The sequence below is a fragment of the Octopus sinensis genome, linkage group LG2 (genome assembly GCF_006345805.1).
Source record: "Octopus sinensis linkage group LG2, ASM634580v1, whole genome shotgun sequence".
Lineage (NCBI taxonomy): Eukaryota > Metazoa > Mollusca > Cephalopoda > Octopoda > Octopodidae > Octopus > Octopus sinensis.
Window position 1 is genome coordinate 108,155,202 of NC_042998.1, and position 17,969 is coordinate 108,173,170.

Here is a 17,969-nt window from a genome sequence, read left to right on the forward strand (position 1 = left end):
ATGTGTATATATATATATTATATATATATATATGTATACATATATATATATATATATACATATATATATATATATATATATATTATACATATATATTATATATATACATATATATATATATATATATGTATACATATATATGCACAAGTCGATTGGTGATCTTGCACAAGTCGATTGGTGATCTTGCACAAGTCGATTGGTCCTTCACGCACACATACACACCCACTAACATCAAAAAGTCCTGGCAGTCACTTGTAGACACCATCACGAACATATGTGCAAGACACACCCCATTAAGATCTGCAAACAAATCTAAGTGTCGAATCCCTAGAAATAGAAAATCTCTCATAAGGAAAATTAAAAGAATCAACAAAAAGATCAACATGCTGAAATACTGTCAACAGCAACACACCAACCTGACTGCCATCTCGTCGCTAGAGATTAAAAAACATAAACTCCAAAACAACATGATGTCTATCATCAATAGTCAGCGAAGAGCTGAAGAGGCCTGGGCCATTGAGAAGATCAAACTCAATCCCAAAGTGTTCTTTTCATTTGCAAAAAAACACAGAGTCACTGGTTCTACTGTTGGCCCTCTGATTGATGAAAATGGTACTCTTCAAGACAATGCCAAAACCATGGGAGAAATATTGCAGAAACAATATTGCTCTGTTTTCAGCAATCCTGATATGACTGATCTGGGCTGTATCAGTGATGTTACTCCCCAATACACTTTATCGGACATAACATTTAGCGCTCCTGATGTCTTAGCAGCAATAAAGGAAATGAAGCATAATTCAGCAGTAGGTCCCGATAGGTTCCCTGCTTGTGTCTTGAAGATGTGTCAAAACCAACTTGCACCCCCTCTAGCCAATCTGTGGCGGAACTCATTGGATGCTGGATATATACCAGAAGACCTTCTATCCCAGTCTGTTGTCCCAGTTTTCAAAAAAGGAAACAAATCGCTTGCCGTGAATTACCGTCCAATCTCACTCACCTCTCATATCATCAAGGTATTTGAGAGGGTGCTGAGATCGCGTATGACTCACTTCCTTGAGAGTCATAATATGCTGAACCCCAACCAGCATGGATTCCGTAATGGGAGAGATTGCCTGACGCAGCTACTGCATCATTTTGATGACATTTTGAGAGCCTTGGGAGAGGGTTCCAACACTGATGTCATCTACCTTGATTTCAGCAAGGCCTTTGACAGGGTTGATCATAAGATCCTTCTGAGAAAGCTGTCCAATATTGGTGTCACTGGAAAGCTGCTGCAATGGATCGAGTGCTTCCTCTCTAACAGAACCCAACATGTTGTAGTCGAAGGAGTCAAATCCAGCCCAGCCAAAGTCAGCAGTGGTGTCCCACAAGGCACTGTGTTGGGCCCACTTCTCTTCATCATCTACATAAATGATATTACTGACACCATCAAACACAGCAACATCAGAACCTTCGCTGATGATTCCAAGCTCCAGAAGGTCATCAATGGCGTGGATGACCGAATAAACCTTCAGTCAGACCTACTGGCTGTTGTCCAATGGGCGGAAAAGAATAACATGTTGCTAAATGAAGACAAATTCGAACTGATCCACTTTGGAAGGGAGGACGCTCTGAAACTCCCATACTCTCTTCTTCTGGAGAAATTCTCATGGCATCCAACAACATCAGAGACCTGGGAGTAACAGTGGACAACAACATAAGCTGGGCTACACATATAAGCAGCAAAGTTGACATGGCCCGCAGAATGTGTTCCTGGATTCTCAGAACCTTCCAGTCGAGAGATTCCCACACTATTATCCTTCTCTTCTCCACTTTTGCCCGACCCCACCTTGAATACTGCTGTCCACTGTGGTCTCCCTACACAAAACAAAATATTATGAGAATTGAAGCTCCCCAAAGGTCAATCACAAAAAAGATAGATGGCATGTCAGACCTTGACTACTGGGGTAGACTAGAGAAGCTGAAATTGTATTCACTCTAACGACGCCGTGAACGCTACATTATCTGTATGATGTGGAAAATATTCCATCAGCACTGTCCGAATGATGTTGGCATCACCTTCAAAATGCATCCAAGGCTTGGACCACGTGCCATCCGTCCACAACAAAAATCTAAATCGCATCACATAACGACAATACGGCACAACTATTTCACCTCAATTGGACCCGCTCTCTTCAACATTACACCAGGACACGTCAAAAAAGAAACTGACCACACAAAATTCAAGAAGTCTTTGGACAAATTCCTTCAAACAGTACCGGACAAACCACCCACACCCGGATATGTCTCCGCAAACAATAACTCTCTGCTCGAATGGGCCTTGGTGCCCAAATCCTGAACTGAAAGACTTCGCCAGGTGGTGCTATTAAGTTAGACATGGCCTGGGCCAATACTGGCCAAAAACCTTTCTAAGTTATTCTAAGTTATATATATATATATATGTATACATATATATATATATACATATACATATATATATATATACATGTATATACATATATATATATATATATACATGTATATACATATATATATATATATACATCATCATCATCATCATTTAACGTCCGCTTTCCATGCTAGCATGGGTTGGACGGTTCAACTGGGGTCTGGGGAGCCCGAAAGCTGCACCAGTCCAGTCAGATCTGGCAGTGTTTCTACAGCTGGATGCCCTTCCTAATGCCAACCACTCCGAGAGTGTAGTGGGTGATTTTATGTACCACCGACACAGGTGCCAGACGAGGCTGGCAAACGGCCACGCTCGGATGGTGTTTTTATGTGCCACCGACACAGGTGCCAGATGAGGCTGGCAAAACGGCCACGATCGGATGGTGCTTGTTACGTGCCCACAGCACGGAGGCCAGTCGATGCGGTACTGGCTACGGCCACGTTCGGATGGTTTTCTTGTGTGCCACGTGCCACCGGCACTGGTACCACAAGGATACAAATTCCATTGATGTTCATCTATTTTGATTTGTTTTGATTTGATTTTCACTTGCCTCAACAGGTCTTCACAAGTGTCACAAGAAGGAAGGTATGCACAGGTGGACTATGCACAGGTGGACTGACTACGTCCCAGGTAGGGGCCATGGGTTATGGCCTGACTAGTCTTGCCGGGTCTTCGGATGGTGTTTTTATGTGCCACCGACACAGGTGCTCGGGTCTTCGGATGGTGTTTTTATGTGCCACCGACACAGGTGCTAGATGAGGCTGGCGAACGGCCACGATCGGATGGGGTTTGTCATGTGCCCACCGCACTGACTACAGCACTGATGGATTTCTTGTGTGCCACGGCACTGGTACCACAAGATACAAATATACATATATATATATATATTATATATATATATTATATATATATATGTATACATATATATATATGTATGTATATATATATATATGCATATGTATACATGTAAATATATGTATGTATATATATATATGCATATATACATATATGTATGTATATATATATGCATATATATGTATACATATATATACATACATATATATATACATACATATATATATATATACATACATATATATATACATACATATATATATACACACTCATATATACATATAAATATATGTGTATATATATATATACACATACTTCTTAGTCTCCATCATTACCACTATGTTGACATTCAATTCATCATACTTGCACAAGTGAATGTTTTTTCTAGCAAAGGGTTGTGATACTGTTGACCATCAGTCCTTTGCCATCTCCTTCATGAGGATCATCATCCTTAGGTCAGTTTCCACCACCTCATTCCATGACTTTGTAGGTCTCCCTGAGCTGCTTTATGCAGTTGTAATCTCCAGTATCCACCACATACCTATATTAGCAACCTTCCCTCTTGTGCATTATACCAGATTGTGCTTATGTTCACTTTCTCACTTAGATTTGTGCTTTATTGTTCATGCACACTAACATTATCCATACAGTGAATCATGCTTGCTTCATTTTTTTCTAATCACTGCATTCAAGGCCTATGCCTCACAAACATGCACATACATCAACAACTCTTTGAACTTTTTCTCGCCCATTCTTACTCTGGCTACTATGCTTTCAGAACACCCAATGCCACTGCTAATTAGGTCACCTAGTTACCAAAAGCTATCAACTATTTGTCGTGGTTGTCCAGACATTTGAGAGAACTTGTTTTACAGATGCTCTTTAATGCTTACTGCATCACTGTATATGAAATCTTCCTTTTCATTTAGCTTTTCAGTGATTCTGTATCTTGTATACATGCAGGGTATACAATGCATATGGAATTTTTACCCATGCCTTTTCTGCATATGAAGCATGACCATTTCCTTGATAATAATAAGGTCCTGTCTTCTTTTCTACTTAGTAAAACTTTACCCTTTGCAAAGTTTATTGTGAAGCATCTTAAGTCTAGGTTTTGCTTCCATATCTGAGATTTCTTCTATACATCTTTGACGCATCTATAGGCCAGCAATGTCATTTTAAACTCCATTGCTATCACTCACCAAGTTAACTGCACATGAATTGTACAGTCAAAAAATTCACTCAGCTGCTCTTAGTTTCCTTAATAACTGCCAGACTATAGAGTATGGAATTCTGTCAAAGACCTTCTGCAGACTGACAAATGTTAGATAGAAGGGCTTATTCTTAGCAGAGTACTTCTGCATTTGTCTCATCAGGAAGAGGGTATCAGTAGTTCTTGTTCTTAGCACAAACCTACACAGCATCTTAGCGAAGCTAATTCTATACTTAATCAACTGCACTTGATGCTTCTATAGTTCCTCTCCCTAGTGCATTTCTACTGCTCTGGTAGCAGTTGACAATGATAATACCATATCAGACATCTTGTAATACCTAATTGACTATGCATGTGACTAGTGCATGACTGCCTCACCAGATATTTTTAGGCTCTCAGGGACAATATTTGCCTTCTTAGCTTTCATAACCTTCATTGTTTAATCTATCATACAACTGTTTAATCTATCATACAACTGTCAGCTTCAATGGGTAGATCTGAGACTGATCGAGGTCCCGGCAAGACAGAAGGTGAGATAGAAGTGGAGTAATGCTACAGATAGGAATATACAACTCTATTGAGTCTACTGAGGTAAACTCTCTTTCCCATGCATTCTCCCTGTTTAACAGTCTCTCATCATAGTACTCCTCTGTCTCTTTTATGTATTATTAAGGGTTAGTGCACTGATATCATTTTGAATGTAATTCTCTCCAATGATATCTCAATCTTTTCTGACACTCTTTTGCATGTATGGAAGATGGACATTAAATGATGATGATGATGATGAATATCTTTTACTTCTGCTCCTTATGGTCCAGAATATGTACCGATATACTGTTTTTTGTGTCACCCCTAGCTAAGCATACTTGATATTTAGCTTCTCTTTAGCTACTTGAAATGGGTCTCTATAGTGCTTTCTCATCCAAGCCTGTCTATAGTGCTTCACTCATTCCAAGCCTGTCTCTTAAGTTGTATATTCCTATCTGTAGCATTACTCCACTTCTATCTCACCTTCTGTCTTGCCGGGACCTCGATCAGTCTCAGATCTAGGCAGTAATCCTCAGTAGATTGTTTTGTAGGAATTCCTCATTGTCTCCTCTTTCATGGACATCAACTTTGGTTTTTTCAAATTTGCACATAGCTAATAACTCTTTCAGCTTCTATAACTCCCTTCTTCAAATTTTTGTTTTTGTTTTTTGACCATCTAGCTCTTCTTCTGAAGTCACTAATCACCAATATTGTACATTCATCACAAGAGAAAGACTTAGCAATTACAACCATCAGGTTACCTCATTTCCTGGTAAGAATAGAGTCTCTCTGGTTTGTGTGTTCAGTTGGCTGGAAGAAGAGCAGGTAGCTGGCCAGTTTCTTGGAGTTTGTATTGCTTAGGTCATTTACATCCTGGACTACATAAGCTTTGACCCTGCCTCATTCCTTGTACCATACCTATACCCACCAAGTATGCCATGAATGTGAGAGTATGTGTATTGCCAACACACTTACAAACATATATGCTTGTATTTGTATATATTCATTATATGCAGATATATAAAGTATTCTGTTGTAGAGCTGTACAAAACAGCAGAATGTCCTTAGATGCAAAAAAATCAGCTTGAACTTGCAACCCAACAGTGGGAGTATTTACAAGGGAACAGTGGCCCAAAAGATAGCATTGTTGGAACTATAAAAGGCTGAATTATAGATAAAGGTCACTTTTAAATAAATTTGTCATTTATTGGTTAAATTCAAACCTATCTCTTAGCTGCCATGCCTTGGATGGCATTGTGGTGGGAGGTAGTGGAAGAGAGAAATTAAGAGATAATAAGGTGAAAATGAAACCAGGTGTTGAAAGGTATAATCGGAGCAATGTAGGAAGTCAGAAGTTAATGAGTTTGTAAAATGCTGTGGTTGACAGTTATATACATACATGTATATATAAACACATACATCATTGTGAGCATACCCCACCCATCTCTCTCTCTATATATATCTATATATGTATATATTCTTTTATCCTTTTACTTGTTTCAGTTAGGGTTTTAGTCAAAGAAATAGACCAAAGGGCTTATTCTTTGTAAGTCTGGTACTTATTCTATCGGTCTCTTTGGCTGAAGGTATGGGGACATAAACACATCAGCGTCGGTTGTCAAACGAAGATGGAGTTGTGGGACTTCAGACATACATGCATAAATACACACACACACAATGGGCTTCTTTCAGTTTCCGTCTGAATATAAACATATATATACAAGCATATATATAAACATATATGCTTGTATTTGTCTATCTGCAAACATTCTTTCAGTTTCCGTCACAAGGCTTTGGTCGGCACGACGCTATATATATATATATATATATAGATATATATAATATATATATATATATGTGTGTGTGTGTGTGTGTGTGTGTGTGTGCGTGCGTGTGCGTGCGTGTGTGTGTGCGTGCGTGCGTGCGTGTGTGTGTGTGTGCTTCTTTATTGCCCACAGGGGGCTAAACGTAGAGAGGACAAAGGGATTAAGTCGATTACATCGACCCCAGTGCGTAACTGGTACTTAATTTAATCGACCCTGAAAGGATGACAGTTAAAGTCGACCTCGGCGGAATTTGAACTCAGAACATAATGTCAGAAGAAATACCTATTTCTTTACTACCCACAACGGGCTAAACACAGAGGGGACAAACAAGGAGAGACAAACGGATTAAGTCGATTGCGTAACTGGTACTTATTTAATCGACCCCGAAAGGATGAAAGGCAAAGTCGACCTCGGTGGAATTTGAACTCGGAACGTAACGGCAGACGAAATACCGCTAAGCATTTTGCCTGGCGTGCTAACGTTTGTGCCAGCTCGCCGCCTATATATTAAATGCGATTACAATTTGCAATTACTTTTAAATATACAGTTTTATAAGAAATGTTTTTCACGATGCTTGCGTAATAACTTGGAAGAAATCAGGCTGTTTAGCAATCAAAAATAGAAATCCTGTCACAATCCATTACTCTACAGGCACAAAGTATAAAATTTTGATGGCGCGTGGAGGGCGGGGGTCGATTACATCATTCCCAGTGCCCAGCTGGTACCAATTTCATCGAAACCCAAAGGGATGAAAGCAAAATCGACCACGGCAGAATTTGAACTCAGAATGTAAAGACGAATGAAATGCATTTGTTCTGCCAGTTTACCACCTTGTGACTTTTCAGCATTTACATAAATATTACTAATGCATACATATATATATATATATAAAACTGTATACATACATCCTTGATGATGTTTACAGACACAACTACTTGCATACACATAATTAAATGTGTTCGTACATATTCATATATATTACCTACATATAACTGAAACCTTTCATAAGTGTCCATCTCCGCTCACCTTCAAATCCAAGCTTGTACATATGTACACAAACATTTGCATTCAAATGCATACACATATTTATATCAATATATTTCACATAAACGTATAGTTACTCACACCCACAGATACATATCTTTACGTACACAAATTTATATTAAAAGCACACCAATACACTTCAGTATGTAACAGATACATAAAAAGGGACAAGAAAACATCGGCGAGAAAACAGAAAACCGGTGTCCTTCAAAGGAAATCCTTTATGATATTTGTTCTACTCTGAGTTACAGACATTTGTCACTCTCCCCCTCAAAAATGGAATGAACCACTAATAGACTTACAGGAAATTTGTAACTAACGACGCTATTGTTCACTAAATGTAATATAAAATAAATAAATAAATAGGTCTGCTCAATCAAGGCTTACCTGGGGTTCAACAGCAACAACCCAGTAATTTACGAAGATTGACTAAATTGAAATTAATGTTTCTGGCCAAATTCCCCACTGACACGATGAATAATAACAATACATTCTGCAAACAGAAATGCGAGACAATTAATTAATAGTGATAATCACAACAGAGAGAGAGAGAGAGAGAGAAAGAGGGAGACAGAGTAAGATATTTTGCGGCAATCGAAAGATTGCCTATTTTGCAATACAACTTTTATATATAATCAGACGGTAGAATATCATACCTAATTGGAGTGTTTTTATTAGTGGTGTGAGGATCGCAGGTTCAAATCCTTCTGTGAATGTAATTACGAGCCAACATCGGAGTCATTGTGTGGCCGTTCGATCTGCTGGAAATAGCAGTCAAACCTCACTTTACCGTCTTAAATAAGACATTGATACGACAGGAATACGTTTGATTCATAACTTTGCTCGACCAGACCCTATCTGGGCTAAGCAACTAAATTTATGTGATAGATTATAACAGCAATTAACTACCCAATATAATATATATCATCACACACACACTAGCAAATATACGCAATTGGCGAGGATAGCCGTTTATATTTCTTTCCTCCGAACTTTATTTTAAAATAATTTTCTTCGTGACCCAAGAAGGATGAACAGTAAAAGTAATCTGAGAAATTTGAACTCAGAACGTAAAGTGAGGTAACCAAATAGCGCAAAATAATTAGTTCGACGCTCTGCCGACTCTAACATTTACTATTCTAAATAGAGATTAAATATCATAAATAAGTGGGGAAAATGTACGAACTTTTAACGTCTTCTTTAGTCAAGGAACCAAGGTGGCTGTTTGTTTGCCTGTGTATGTTAATATATGTGTGTGCGTATGTATGTATATATATAAACGGAAAATCAACAAATGGTGATACAATAATTTCAGCTTCTTGTTTATAACTTCATTGGGGGGAACCGTCGTCACTTCCGCTACTAAAAATGCAGATCAATGATTGGATGAAAAAAAACTGATACGGCTTTTCGTCGTTAAGGGGTTTACCTTTACCATGACGACATAAAACGCGTCTACACATGCTTTGTTATGTATACTCAGTTCTTCTCTACGAACTTTTGCCCCGTATGAGAAATTAATTTATACTGTTAAAAATTCAATTATTCTTTATATTAATATTCCTCTTTTCAATTTCATTATTTATTAATTAATTAGAGTAAAAATAAAAAAGCAATTGCTTTGAAAATAAAATTCGTAAACTAAGATAAGATTCATGTTAAGCTATTTATTTCTTCGAAAGAGCGAATGCATTCAGAAGACGTAGATTCCACAACGTAGCATAATATTACACAATCTTGTATCTCCAATGAATATGAATCGTGTCAATTTAAAAGAGTTGTAACTTACAGAAAACAAATTGCCAGTTAGACATATAACAATAATGATAATTGTTTCTAACAATTATCATTAAAAGGGCCTAAAATTTACAAAGGGAAAAGTCGATTAAACCGACCTAATTACTTGAGTGGTTCTTTATTTTATCTATCCCAGAAAGACAAAAAAAAAAACAACGTTGACGTCAGCATCGATATTTGAACTCAAAATTTAAAAAGCCCAAACTAAATTTTGAAAATCGTTTTCATGCACTATTGATTTACAGTTCTTTATGTTCCGAGCTCAAAACCCGCCAAAGTCTACTAATGATTTTAATGGTTTCCAATTTTGGCACGAGACTGGCGATTTTGATGGGAGTGGACTTTATTATATTGACCTCAAAAGGATGAAAGATAAAGTTGACCTCAGCGGTCATTCTGAACTCGGAAGGTAAAAAGCCGAAACGAATGCTACAAGGCCTTTTAGCTAACGATTCTATCAACTCGTCGCTTTTAATTGTTTCTAATTTAAGCACAAGGTCAGCAGTTTTAAACGATTAAAAGTTGCAGATCTTGAGTGGTACTTTATTTTATCGATCGCAAAATGATGAAAGGCAAAATTCACCTCTGTCAGATTGGAACTCGGAAATGTAAAGAACCGAGCCAAATACCATAAAACATTTGTGCTATATAAAGTTCTTGCTAATCAAAGGACTTTTATACATACTCTAGAAGCACTGTGTATAGATGTTATAAACATGTAGGAGTGGACAAAAGCAAGTTATATAAAAACATAAATAACTAAACGTTAGAAAATTAACATAAATTAAACAAAATAAATAGTTGATTATATAAAAAAAACACGTTCTTCAATGGCTTAAATGCAAAGGTTGTTTACTTGAGTCTCAATGCAACTCTTATTTCTTAGTCTCGTTTGAAGATGATTCCCACTGTCAATTCCAAGAATCTTTTATACCGCTTCTCTGCTGGAGAACTGTGTCGACAGCCGGATAACTAATACTGGTATTGTTTCCCCTGCCCCCATATTCTTATCGGCTCAATGCTACCCACATACATATGAGAGTCTACTAGTTTACGTTTAACTTGAGCACTCCAAGACAGTGGCCTCCGGTTAGATCTTGTTACTACTTTATCCGAAAGTGATTCCGACTATGTTAAAACCGACAAAATGGAGCCTATCTCGTCAATCAATACATTATTCCTCCCTTCTTTCCCTTCTGTTCATTTAGTAGTTCTATAGGTTCTTTGTTTTGCGAAGACACATGAACTTCAAAAAACGTGGCAGGGATTTAGTGGAAATTGGCTCTTCAGACTTTTTGCTTATCTTTCTCGATTTGCCTGTCACTTATGTCTAAACTATATGCACCGAAAGGCGTCATATAGCATTTGGGGGTTTTATGTGGAATAAAGTGTTCCATATTCTCTGAGAAGGCTAATTTTTTAGTAACTGTGGCTTTCACCTATACCTTTTGTTTGAACGTTTGCAGAATTTCTTTGGCTTCATTTCTGCCTATGCCATTTCGTATCTCATCCTAGTCATTTTGATTAAGATTTTCAATAAATTCCACGAGGAAAGTATTCGTGCTTCGCGAAACCGTGAAAAAAAAAAAGATAAAAAAACAGAAAGAAGAGATACACTATCTGAGCGAAAAACACTTTTTTGCACATTTTTCTTACTGTCATTTGGGCTAAGCCTTTTTAAAAATTTCATTTTTTTCTCTGAATTTCATCCGGACTCTAATAGTCTACACTCTCTTTTTTCTCTGCGTTGGAATTAATAGGTGTGGCCTTTAGTCTTCAATTTTTGGTCCGGATGATGAGGAGAGGCTTTTGACTTTCTTCAGTACTGCAGACGGTGGTGCGGCTGAGAAACTGTTGGAACGATAACCTCAGAGACTTGCATGTTGTAATTTCTGGTTCTGATGCTGTCAGCCATTTTATTTGTCCTTGTTTTTCTAGCTTCTCGGGGCTCGAGAAGTGGCCTTTACTGTTACATGTGAAACCCACGTGCTTTCTGCCCTGCATCACCATTGTCTATTTTGTTTCCGTATCCACGAAGGTACATAGCTTTGGAATGGCCCTGTTTTTTTTCTGGGTAGGGTGCGGGTGATGTAATTAATACATTTAATTTCATATTGACCCTTCCGACCGCATGTTATTTCTTGTGATCTCTGCACTCACATCCCTTCCATATTGACAATTAGACAGGGAGTCAATGTCATTGCCAGTACCCATTGATTGTCATCCTTTGTATTGTCCTGGACCATGTATTGTGGTATGAATCTATATGTAGGTGTGTTCTTTCGTCCTCGGTGTTGAAAACTAAGCAAACACTGCTATATATTTTGCCGCGGTTGATGGAAATCATATGTGTCCATATATCAGTTAGACGCTTCTACAAGTATTCTTTTGAGGACATGTGAAATCTTCTACATTTTTGTTGCAAACCAGAAGTATTTTACAATCCATTTTTTTTTTTCAGGTTTCTGTGTGTTGATCAGATAAAAAAGCACTGTTCCTTGTAAAGCTTATATCCCTTGTTTGTTTTTCTTCAAACCCATCTATATTCAGACGTTCTCTAAGATTTATATTATTGTTGATTTTCAGAAGTTGTTTTGTTTGGCTTGTAAATTTTACTGTACCTGCTCAGCGATCTTGTTAGTTACCTTTTATCTATTTTCAATAATAAACTTGATTTCTTTTATTACCCACGAGGACCCAATTCGTTGGCGGACATAATAAATACTAAATATGGTATTTTAATTGAGCATCTGTTAAAAATCTTCCTGTATTTGTGATTTATTGGGAAATGCTTATCTGAAAGAGTTAGGAATTTCTTACTTATGTTAGTTTTAACATTTAAAGATATATTACAACCTTTCAAGTAAAAGTACGAATCATAAAAATAGACCTAGAAATAGACATAGGAAAATAATTTGGTTTGTCCACCCACTTTATTCCTAAAATGTTAAAACAAAAAAGTATTAGTAGAAAAAAATCACTGTTACTACTAATCAGCCAGAAGTCGATTTTTTAGGTGTTTCCCCTAGAGTTAAACTTCCATTCTTATAAACCGTATCATAAGCCAAACGAGAAACTCTCATACATAAATAGATAATCTTGTCACCCTACCCACTATAATGTTTAAAAACCTGATAGCTAATAGGATATCAAATCTCTCTTCTTATATATATATATGAAAGGAGACTGCTATATGTGTATGTGAAAGAGAGAGAGAGAGAAAGGAAGAGAGAGAGAGAGAGAGAGAGAGAGAGAGAGAGAGAGAGAGAGAGAGAGAGAGAGAGAGAGAGAGAGAGAGAGAGAGAGAGAGAGAGATTCTGTAACGAGATTTCTCGCAACCGTCTTCGGGATTTTATAACAATATCAAACACAATTTTCAAATACAGATTATTTTTTAAAAAATCTTTCGGTCTGATGGGAAGAGCCATGACCGCGACAATTCACAGTGCCTCTGAGACTGATGCAAGTAGAATGGAATCCACTAAAAGTTGCCAATATCCCAGATGACCGTGTTAAACCAAGTGACGGATTAAGTCTACTATGTAAATTTGAACCGACTCTCTTTGTTGAATATCTACTGAAAGACTTTTGCTTGACTGTTTGAATATATTAATAATCTAAGTAAAGGCATAAACACCACAAAATCTTATTTCAATCAATCTTTTCACCTTATGCTATCAATGAAAATACTATTTCTGGTCTCTGAAATATGCTTGCTTTTTGTTTATACTCTTCACACTGTTATGGTTTGCACAAGAGTAAAAGAAAAGAAAAAGAAAAGAAAAGAAAGTAAAATCATAAAAACTTCTTTGGGCCAGTATATCAAATATAACAAGCGACAGAGATATTTTCATGCTTCTATCACGGGCCTTCCAATATTTTCTTTTCTGCTGCTACTGTAGAGGGAATTCGAACTGATAGATACTTTGTCAGGCACCACGAGTAAGCCTTCGCAGTTTAACGTGATTGATCTATAAATCGACCAGTCAACGCAAAGCTATGGCGTGATATGAATTATTCGGATGTTCTAAAATTTAACCCCTTTACTCCTTATAAAAACCGTTCGGCGCTTAACTCATCACAGAGTTTGAGAGCGGCCCTCCTGATTCACACATTTCACCTCTTGTCAGGCAGACAACCTCCGACATTAGAGCAGGCAGCTTCAATCTTTTGCGCAGACGGCTCGTTACTTGGACAGAACGATTTTGAACATTCATATGATGTCCTGTAAGTAGCTTCTAAGGACACAGCGCGGTTTTCTTCTCCTCCCAGTCGGCAATTATATAATTAATATTTTTCACTGTAAATAATCAACACCATATACCAGTCGGTAATTGCATTATTAATATTTTTCACTGTAAATAGCCTACACAAAACATTATGTCAAGCAATAAATATTAAAGTTTAATGTTTGTGAGTTTGTTTCAATAATTATTCACGCAGCCAACGACATTCCATGCAGACACTACAATATGATAATAAAGTCATCCATGGAAACTCAGACGTTTAAAATATATCAGCATTAACCAGCACCAAACGGATGATCCAATAAATCACCACAGCACTACAATAATTGCTCCTGCTCTTCTGAGCTGCCTGGTGTCTACCTTCACCCCTTAAGCATCCACGCCTCACTCGTTTCTCTATCTCTTGCTACTACGTCCGCAGGAATCTTCTCGCTTTCCTGCAGGTGTTGACATGCAACAGTTTAAATAGAACATTAACCGCATCGATCTGACAGGTCACAGAGAGCCTGCTGACTTTATGGGTACTGTTCCTTCTTCCAACTCAGCAAGTGAAAAATGAATAAAAGGCAAAAGAAAAGCATACCATCCAGTTACCGATCTATATCGGGCTACAATTCTTTTACTCCCTGTGCTCTAACAGCTTCGCACTCTTTGTTTCCACGAGAACTGCCAGAATGAGTAATGGTTTATCAATTTCCATAACATTTTTTCATTTTGTTATCTAAATGTTTGGGGATTTTAATTTTTTTTATCATGATTGGAATGAATATGAGGTAATATTTCTACAAAGCATTCTTACAAGAAAAGATGTGGGAAAGAAAAAAAAATACGTTTTTTTTATTCATATGTCTTCGATGAAATAAATTGCATATTATTCTAATTCATGTAGAATCATGTACTATCATGTATATTATCTGGAATAAAATATATGACTAATTTAGATAACTGTAATGATATGATCAAATAAGAAGATGGCTTTCTTTAAATGTTTCTTCTATAGATGTTCCTTCCGTTTTCTCCATCTCGTTTAGCATTTCTTGAGCGGATGTCTTCAGCTTTATTTTTTTCTTGTCATAACACAGTTGCGTGACTGTTCATAACAGCTATAAAACCAGCTTTGTTAGGTTGGAAATACAATTTTTAACGAGAAAAATGATAATAATCTTTACATTATTTGATGCTATTTCAAAATTACATTGCATTTCTTTTTATTTTAAATGGGTATTGAAGACAAAACCGGAACATTTCTCTTGTTGAAATTAACTGAATTATTTTATTTTCCATTAGCAGACAACGACTTTCAATTATTGTTCCAATTCTAAATTTATACAAATCTGCATGTACTTTTAACCTACATTGTCAGTGCATGCACTGTTCTACAAATGAAACTGACCAGTTTACTGAGTCTTTGTTAAAATACATTATAAATATTTGTAAACTGCTTATCTATCAGTGGAAAGAAGAATGTTACTCATTCTTTGACGAATGTATAGCAAGACAAGAAACTGTTCAGATCGATTTCAGTTTTTCAGCATACTGGGGGATAAAACATGTGGTCTAACCATTTCGTTTACTTTTCAGAGTAAGTCTAAAGTTAAGTATATAATTGAAATGCATATTCATACTCCATTTAATTCGAAAACAGTGTGTAGAGCGGTATGAATGAATGAATGAATGAATGAATCAATGAATCAATCTATCTATCTATCTATCTATCTATCTATCTATCTATCTATCTATCTATCTATCTATCTATCTATCTATCTATCTATCTATCTATCTATCTATCTATCTATCTATCTATCTGTCTGTCTGTCTGTCTGTCTGTCTGTCTGTCTGTCTGTCTGTCTGTCTGTCTGTCTGTCTGTCTGCCTGCCTGCCTGTCTGCCTGCCTGCATGCCTGTCTGTCTGTCTGTCTGTCTATTTACATGTATGCATGTATGTATGTGTGTGTGTGTGTGTATATGCATGTAAACGTATGTATGTATACGTACATTCCTACAAGCATCATCCTACTATAGCGTATATAAAAACACACACACGTGTGTGTGTGTATATAAGATTTTTTATTTTGATTATTTAGTGCATAGTCTTAGTTAAAATGAACACACACACACATGCACACACATATGTATGTATACGTGTGGGTGGGTGTAGTATATATGCATGTAGGCTGGTATGTGCACATGTCTGTGTGTGTAGACTGTTCTGTTTTGTTCCTTCTATGTGTTCTCAAAATCTTGCAATCTTTGTTCTGAGGAAGCCCTGTACAATTTAAAGAGTGCAGATAAACTGGTGAACAGGTATTCCGAAAGACTTATGAGATGCAACTCAGAAGGAGAGACGAGGACGTTGAAGAGGTGACAAGATGTGTGACGAAAGGTTTCCAGACAAAGGACATAAAATAAGAACAGTAATAAATCTTAAGTGGAGAGCGAATATATAGTGCGTGTGTTTATTTGGCAAAAAGAAAAAAAATGACCGTCCCGAAATATAATATCTATTTCAACACACGATTTCATATCAGGTTCGTTCCGATTCGTCGTTTCGATCCACTTCTTGGTCCCCTTTTTTTATATTAATATTATTATATTGAAGATGCGGTACTCTCTCCCTTTGCTTTAACCTCTTCAATCTTTCTCCCTCCCCCTCCTCCTCTCTCTTCGCCGCGTGTCCCCCTCCTCCTTCCCTCTTCCTTGCCTATAAAACAAAATTCCTTTACACGTGGTTACCACTATTGAAAAGACTGCCTCCACGCGCTGCTACTACACTTTCGTCCTTGCCAGCAAAAAGGCTTCTTCGTTCGTCCCCTTGTGTGGTTAATTTCCTGTATAGTATTCTTGTTATTTTCTCGTTTTGTAACTAATTGTACTTTTGTACATGTATTTTTATTTTTGCAGTTTTATTGTTTGTCTATGCCAGAAAAAGGCTTTTTCGTTCGTCCTCTTGTGTTTGTTTTTGTACATGTATTTTAATTTTGCAGTCTTATTGTTACGTCTTGTTTGTGTTCGTACTCATTGTGCCCCGCTGCTTGAAATTTTATTTAATTCTCTCGCAGGAAGGCCTATTGGATTAGTGTTCTGTTATGCCTTCGAAACATGCCTGACTCCTCTAGCGACAGCTGATGACGGGGGTTTTGTCCTTGTGTAACCTGTCCTGTATTTGGTTTTCGTTTTCCGTTTTCTTGTTTTTTGTTTTTTGGCTTTTTCTGTTTCTACGTCTTATTGTGATGTCCTGTACTTCCGTATAATTATTTATATATGCATGTATATATACATGTAGATGTAGGTACGTACATATATGTTTGTATGTATGCATATATTTTTATTTATCTCCTATATATATATATATATATATATACATATATATATAGTGTACATTGTTATATATATATATATATATATATATATATCACGTGATCACGTGACCGACCAGACCATCAGATGTTGTTACACATCGCAGGTCACAATGCGTTCGCATTGTTTTAGCCTTTGGCTAAGCGAGCAGGCCAACAGAAGAAAGAGTGGTGAAAGAGTACAGCAGGGATCACCACCCCCTACTGGAGCGTCGTGGAGCTTTTAGGTGTTTTCGCTCAATAAACACTCACAACGCCCGCCTGTGAATCGAAACCGCGATCTTACGACCGCGAGTCCACTGCCCTAACCACTGGGCCATTGCGCCTCCACACACACACACACACACACACACACACACACTCCATACATATATATATATATATATATATATATATATATATATATAATTATAATAATAATAATAATTATAATGTTGCAGATCGTACTGGTGTAACGGGTAAGTTTTTCCCACTAGCATTTCTAGATCTATAGGAAATATTATATATATATATATATATAACAATGTACACTACCTTGTTGGTGGTTGTATGGGGGCAATGTATGTGTGGGGCGGATAAGCATACTTACTAGCTTATCTTTTATTGTTTCAAAGATGCATACGAAAACTAAATGCTAATAAATTAACTTTAAATA

General features: G+C 37.0%; 1 protein-coding gene across 10 annotated transcripts in view; it reads right to left on the reverse strand.

Moving 5' to 3' along the window:
- LOC115225588 (coiled-coil domain-containing protein 171) overlaps nt 1-9,263 on the reverse strand; it is a 268,237-nt gene extending 258,974 nt beyond the window's left edge. For 4 of the 10 annotated variants that reach the window (XM_036498806.1, XM_036498818.1, XM_036498816.1 and 1 more), the window contains exons 1-2: nt 9,102-9,263; nt 8,303-8,408 (exon numbers count right to left, since the gene is read on the reverse strand). The gene's annotated coding sequence lies outside the window, so the exon portion shown is untranslated. Of the gene's footprint in view, nt 1-8,302; nt 8,409-8,571; nt 8,591-9,101 lie in introns of those variants that run through there. The other 6 variants (XM_036498810.1, XM_036498808.1, XM_036498802.1 and 3 more) reach the window with 3 other exon arrangements.
- Nucleotides 9,264-17,969: the final 8,706 nt, after the last annotated feature.